The sequence below is a fragment of the Saccostrea cucullata genome, unplaced genomic scaffold, assembly GCF_032062105.1.
Source record: "Saccostrea cucullata isolate Sc308-1 unplaced genomic scaffold, CSIRO_AGI_Scuc_v1 ctg5801, whole genome shotgun sequence".
Taxonomy (NCBI): Eukaryota; Metazoa; Mollusca; class Bivalvia; order Ostreida; family Ostreidae; genus Saccostrea; species Saccostrea cuccullata.
Genome location: NW_026929210.1, coordinates 7,081 through 13,529, shown reverse-complemented (window position 1 = coordinate 13,529; position 6,449 = coordinate 7,081). Strand labels below are relative to the sequence as shown.

The window sequence follows — 6,449 nt, the reverse complement described above, 5'->3', positions numbered from 1 at the left end:
GCGTTTGGCGAATGAACAGTCCCCGGCTGTAGAACTTCCATGGAACTCCATGGATATACCATGAAAATCCATGGAAAAAAGTGTCCATGGAAAAAACCTGGAGTATTTGGACTCCTTGTCCAGGGAATAATTTGATAAAATAAGGGTGGAAAATAACTAGAAAATGTCCATGGCAATATAGCAAAATATTCCATGGACACTTTCCATGGACACTTGTCCATGGAATTCATGGACACTTTCCATGGAATTCATGGACACTTGTCCATGGAATTTATGGACACTTGTCCATGAATTTGACTAGATATTCCATGGCATTTCCCTGGCAGTTTTTCCATGGACAGTCCATGGAACTAGTCTGGAAATCAGTACATGACAAATTCTGTTTGACATTCTGCTAGGTGACGGGCTAATATCCTTACTTGACAAAAGTCCAATGTACATAAATACCAGTATTGTCTAAAAATCATACAAATCTTCTGCAACAATAAAAAAAAACTAAAAACATGTAAGTGATGTATTCATGTATTCTTAAATTTTAAAGAAATTCAATTATCTGTACAATATTTTTCCCCAAAACATCAATATGCCAAATCTGAGTTTTATCGAAATAAAAAGTGAGCTTATATCCCAGCCTTCCACCTCCATTACTTGACAATCCTACACATAATGAATGAATATGTTTAAATGCATTAATTTGACTTTAAAATAAGCATAACTCCTAAAAATCATTACATTAAATTTTACAAACTGTTCTTTACATGTACTACATAACTTCTTGCGGTCATTTACATTTGCACCAAGGTTGTGCACTGACCTAAAAAGTCACTTTCAGGAAGGCTTCAGTATGTCCCTAATTTTATCACGAACTTGCTATGCTGTAACAGCATATTTCTCAGCATAAAATACACAAAAAATAATTTGATTTTAACATGAGCATAACTCCAAAAAAATCATTACATCCAAATTTCCTACAAGGATGCTTTTATACACTTCATTTGATTTTAACATGAGCATAACTCCAAAAAAATCATTACATCCAAATTTCCTACAAGGATGCTTTTATACACTTCTGTCTTAAACAACAACAACAAAATGTGTCCTAAATACCTACCAAAATTCTGTACAATGGTTTAAGAGCTTACAAACTGTTCTTTACATGTGTATAATACAACTTCTTGCTAGTTGAGATCACCACAGGCGAGTACACAGGGAAGTACACAACTTGTCAAAAAAGTCTCTATTTCGGGAAGGCTTCTGTATGTCCATAATTTTATCACGAACTTGCACTGCTGCAACGGAATACTTCTCAGCCATGATTTCTGCAGAAAGAAAATAAATAGCATTCATGGTAAAAGAAAGAATCCAAGTGTTTATTTTTTTAAACCTCTCATAAAAAAAAAAACAAACCAAGAGATGTTTGTAAAACACTTGTGCCCCCCTCCCCCAAATAATTGGAAGTCCAAGGGTTATATAACTCTGTCCAAAATGGTCCGAACTTATCCAAAAAAGAACTTGACCTAGATATTCTTATGATAAATCTCTATATGAAATTTCATTTCGATATGTGTTACCTCTGCAAAGAAAATGAACAAAAACAGCAAATTATTCGAAATTTTCCAAGTCCAAGGGGCATAACTCTGTCCAGAATGGTCCGATCGTAACCCCCCAAAAAAACTTAACATAGATATTTTTATGATTAATATGTATACCAAATTTCATTTCGATATGTGCAACCTCTGCGAAAAAAATGAACGGAAACTGATGGCAGACCGACAGAAAGCAGCAAAGCAATATGCCCTCCCTTCTTAAAAATGGGTGGGGGGGGGGGGGGGGAGCATAAAAAACAATAGAGTACTCTTCTTTTTAGTAATTCAATTTAATTATTTCAAAGTGAAATGAAAACATAGGTATGAAATTCAACTTACCTTTGTGTAGCCTTTATATGCTTTCTCTTTAAGAACTTGTGGCTTCTAAAAAAAATATAAGTGTATTTAAAAATCTTGTTGAACAAGTATTTAGATTGTCTGAAGGATAACGAGAGAGATTTCATCTACCTGCAATTAACCAGAAACGATTACTTTATATGAAAGTATGTTTTCATCATCATGACTTTAGTATTAGAATTATTTGCCTACATACCCTTTCCTTTCGAGCAACAACAGTCTTGTTTGCTTTCCTCTTTTGCTGTGGTGTTGCCTGTCTGCAAGTAGAAAATGCCTCATCAAAGTATGTGCTAAGATTTCAAGCATCTGTAACGAGTAGTTGCTGAGAAAACTGTGATGAAAATTATTGTTTTGTTGCTACAGACAGATCAACAGGAATTTGACATCAGATTTGAACAAAAAAGAATTCCACCATATGGCCAGGAAAGATCGTTTTTGAAATTTCAAGCATCTTCATTCAATTAGTAGTTGCTGGGAAAACAGTGACGAAAATTTGTTACAAACGGACACACACAAGAATTTCTCCACTTTCTAGCATTGGTTAATCAACCATCTTTCACTCCCTAATTCTAGACAGATTCTGTAGCCAATATCTATATTTTAGCCACCTCTCAAAACGGATGTTGTGACGTCATACACCGAAAGAGGAGGCCGATTTTCACATTGATCAACGCAGAAGTATATTAAAGTTTAGTTTATCTATCTTTTAATATTGAGAAATAATATATAACGTCTCAACTTTCACTTAGTCTGAGGTTGCTCTTTGTAGTCTAGAACTTGTAAAGCTATTTCTAATCACTATTGACATACATACGTACCATCCGAGATCCGAGCTTTGCCAAATGTTGCAATGATGAATTCCCCTTCTATATGATGATCTTTTATCGGTTTTCTAGTAAGTTCTTTAACGTTCTCAAAGTTAATGCTGACGAATTTGTCTTCCCCATGGTCGACAGCGTCCTTCTGTTGCTCGAAATGGCGCGGTTTGGAAACTTTGGCCAATCGGATCGGTTGATACAAATTCTGACCAATGAGACCTTGTCTATTATGATCACTAGAAAGTATCCAGTCAATTCGTAACTGATTCGTGTAATTTTTTTAATATTGTTATATTATGAATTTTCTACAGTAAAACGTATATACAATTGAAATAAAATTGTTTGAATATTTATACAGACAAAATAAAGCTTTGTGTACGAACTGACTTATCATATTTGTTACTTGTTCACAAAACATAAAACATTGACTTACTTTGTTTCCGAATCGGTTTATGTACGAGTTGTCTCAAGGAAATCTGATACTCATGAACGTTTGAAATTGCACACAGATGTACCAAAACGTAAACGTTTGATAAACACTGAATAATGAACTAGCGGGAAGAAGTTTGCATCGACATGATCATCAACAATTAAGGTAAGTTTTAGCAATGAATATCACAAATCCGCATCAATATACTTAAAAAGGAATAGCTTTTGGAAAGAAAGTTTTTTTTCTGCAAACCTACAGTTTGTTAGATCGATCCCCAAGAAGTTAACTGAACTTCTGAGGGTCGAGGGATCAATCTCCTGAACAATAAACATTACAATGGGCATACAGAAAAAAAGAATGTCAACCAAAAGTTATTCCTTCATTAGTGTCTTGATGCTGATTTATGATATTTTTAACCAAAACAAAAATATCTTTTTTTATACTGCAAGATTTTGTGCAGCTGTAAATCTGGTACATGTATCTATGTAGTTCAATCTCTTGTATCATATTTGTTTTAGTATTCTATAATTTCCGCAGAAGACATTGTTAAGACCATAAATACATAAATTACTACACATTTTTATTTGTGATGTAGACATTTATGTGTAACATGTATGCTATTCTTTTATTCATTTCAGGTGATGTTGCTGTAAGGCAAAAATAGCATGAATTAGATTCTTCTGTTCCTGTTCCTAAAAGCAAAAAAATTCTTGAGAAAAAGGAAATCCAGGTACTTCAGATCAGGTCTGATTATACAGCAGGGTTGTCCCTTAAAATTGAAATTTAACATTTTTTTAAAGTAACGTCAAACGTAGCAATACATTTTTGACGTAATTCATTGTGATGTAGGCAAGTTATGTTATACAAAATGGATTAAATCTTATACCAAAACAAATGACGTGTTACAAATATAATTAAATCATAAACAAATAGATCTATATGATGCAGATTGACCTGGGATTAGATTTTGAAATTAAAAAGTTGCATTGTTTTCTTCTTTTTTCTTTTCAAAACAGTCATTCCTTCAACACAGTGACACAATACCATTTTTTTTTATTTCTTTCAGAAATGATCAGGAATGTGGTGACAGGTCAGAGTTGGAAAAATAGTAGAGCCTCTTGTTGTTAGTAATGCAGCCCGCCAAACCACCATGAAAGAGACTGAAATGACTACTGCACAGATAACATTTTGAGCTGGACATTCGGTGAATTGAGCTGTAGAAACCAAGTGACAGAAAACATATCTTTTAGGCCAGGAAAAATCAATCTTTAGATATTCAAAATAATGTCAGGCACTTTAATTTATAACTCACCTGAACCTGAATGCTGTAAATGATTAATTACAAGCACCCCTCCTTCATAAGTTGATAGTGATAGATATCAATCTGGTATACAAATTCTTTGATCTGAAGGTTTATTTTTCTTAGCCTAAGACCATTTAAGTGAACATTGATACATTTTTGGGGGAACTCATTGTAAAGCATTTTTTTTGGGTGTAAAAAGAAAGAACTTAAACGTCTCAATAAAGATTATTAAAAGTATTTCAGTTTTTTTTCATCAAATTATTTTCCCTTGTCTTTAAATATATTATTCTGATATCTGTATCACAGTATAATCCCTATTAACTGCCCCTACCCCTATTAGCACCCCTTTAGGACTTTTTAAATTGTCAGGAAATAAGGGCCCCCTGAACAGTGATGAAAGTCATGTATTTGATTTTTTTTTTTTCAAAAGATTTTTTGAAGTTAAAATAGGACATTAAATATCAAAAAGAGAAAACAAAAATAACCACCCCATTTTTGCAATTTTCTAAGTGCCCGGGGCGGATAATAGGGATTATACGGTAGTATAGAAAATACATGAGATAGGCCTTTCGTCTGAAAGGTACCATTTGCTAGTATTATTGAATAATGGAAAAGAAGTATTAATTTATTGCTTTAATTTGCTGAGTTTGCATAAACTGTTCTCTATCTTGTATCTTGCAAGTAAAATTAAAAACAAATAAGGATAAGTGTGTTTTATTTTTAATGATTCAATATGAATCTCATTCCATTTACAGAATCACCTAATCAACTTAATATCCCAACATTACAAAAACATTAAGATTCTCATTGGAAAGGGTTGGTTTTAAACCTAGTTTCATAAAGCAAAAAACCGCACTTGAATACAATAAATATTTAAAAAGTTATAGATTTTTAAAAAAAAAATCCATCAAATGCCATGTTTAGGACTTAGAAAATTTTCAGCTGACTTCTGAAGGCAGAAAAATGACTAAGTCTTCAAAGACAATTTGTCCAGGCTTTTCCGGCCTGTAAAATTTCTAAGTTCAATTATTATGTTAAAGTTAGAGTGTTTAAAAATTCTAAGTCCAGCTTTCCAGTAATTTTACACCTATTTTCCATGATGTCCATGTTGTACATGTACTATCCATGTACACTGTACATGGAAGTCCAGTCTGTTCTGTCCATGCTTCCCGGACTATGTCTAGGGTTTCCAGGCTTTTTCATGGAATTTCCATGGAATAGCCTGGAATCCATGGAAAATTGAGACTTGTCCATGGAAGTTCTACAGCCGGGTCACTACCTTTGTTTACGTCTTAGGTATGACGCGGCGCATCACGGAATTAAGTACAAATACATGTAAATATATATATTAAAAAATGAAAAAAATTGAAAGGTATAACAAAACATTTATTGACAAAGTTCTCGGGCAAAATGCGTTTTGTCGAACCCTCGAACCAAACTGTCTGCCTTTGGCCTAACGGCCTCAGGCAGACAGTCTGGTTCTTGGGTCCGACAAAACGCATGTTGCCCTCGAACTCAGTCAATAAATGTATAATATTTTCTTCTTTTTTTTTTTAAATTATTCGTACTTCTCAATCTATCATGTTCAAATAACATTTATTACTTTTTACATTAAACATTAAACCTTATTTGTCAGCCCGTCTGTCCATCTGTCACGAGAACTTTAAACTTGATAATAACTATTGAATTAGTTGAAATAGGACTTTGATATTTCACATATGCATTATTTGTGACATCTGATTTTCATGACCTAGATCTGGGAGCTTGACCCACTTAAAAAAAAGAACATTACTTTAAATTGACCATAACGTTTGAAAACTTCCATTTTATAAAAATATGACAACAACTTTTAAAATTCACTCATTTTTTACCCTTTGACCTGCTTTTCAAAAACATTAACAATACTCTTATCTTTTGAATGAGAAGAGATAGGGCTTTTATTTTATCCCTGTAAA

The 6,449-nt window shown here is 33.2% G+C and overlaps 2 long non-coding RNA genes across 2 annotated transcripts; one reads left to right on the top strand and one right to left on the bottom strand.

The window, feature by feature from the left end:
- Positions 1-987: 987 nt before the first annotated feature.
- Positions 988-2,953, bottom strand: LOC134280077 (uncharacterized). The gene is made up of 4 exons (XR_009994834.1): positions 2,762-2,953; positions 2,140-2,200; positions 1,926-1,970; positions 988-1,319 (listed from the first exon to the last, which is right to left on the bottom strand). It is a non-coding gene; the product is annotated as an uncharacterized LOC134280077 (long non-coding RNA).
- Positions 2,954-3,111: 158 nt separating this feature from the next.
- LOC134280078 (uncharacterized) lies at positions 3,112-5,129 on the top strand. Its single transcript, XR_009994835.1, has 3 exons — positions 3,112-3,356; positions 3,830-3,921; positions 4,258-5,129. It is a non-coding gene; the product is annotated as an uncharacterized LOC134280078 (long non-coding RNA).
- Positions 5,130-6,449: the final 1,320 nt, after the last annotated feature.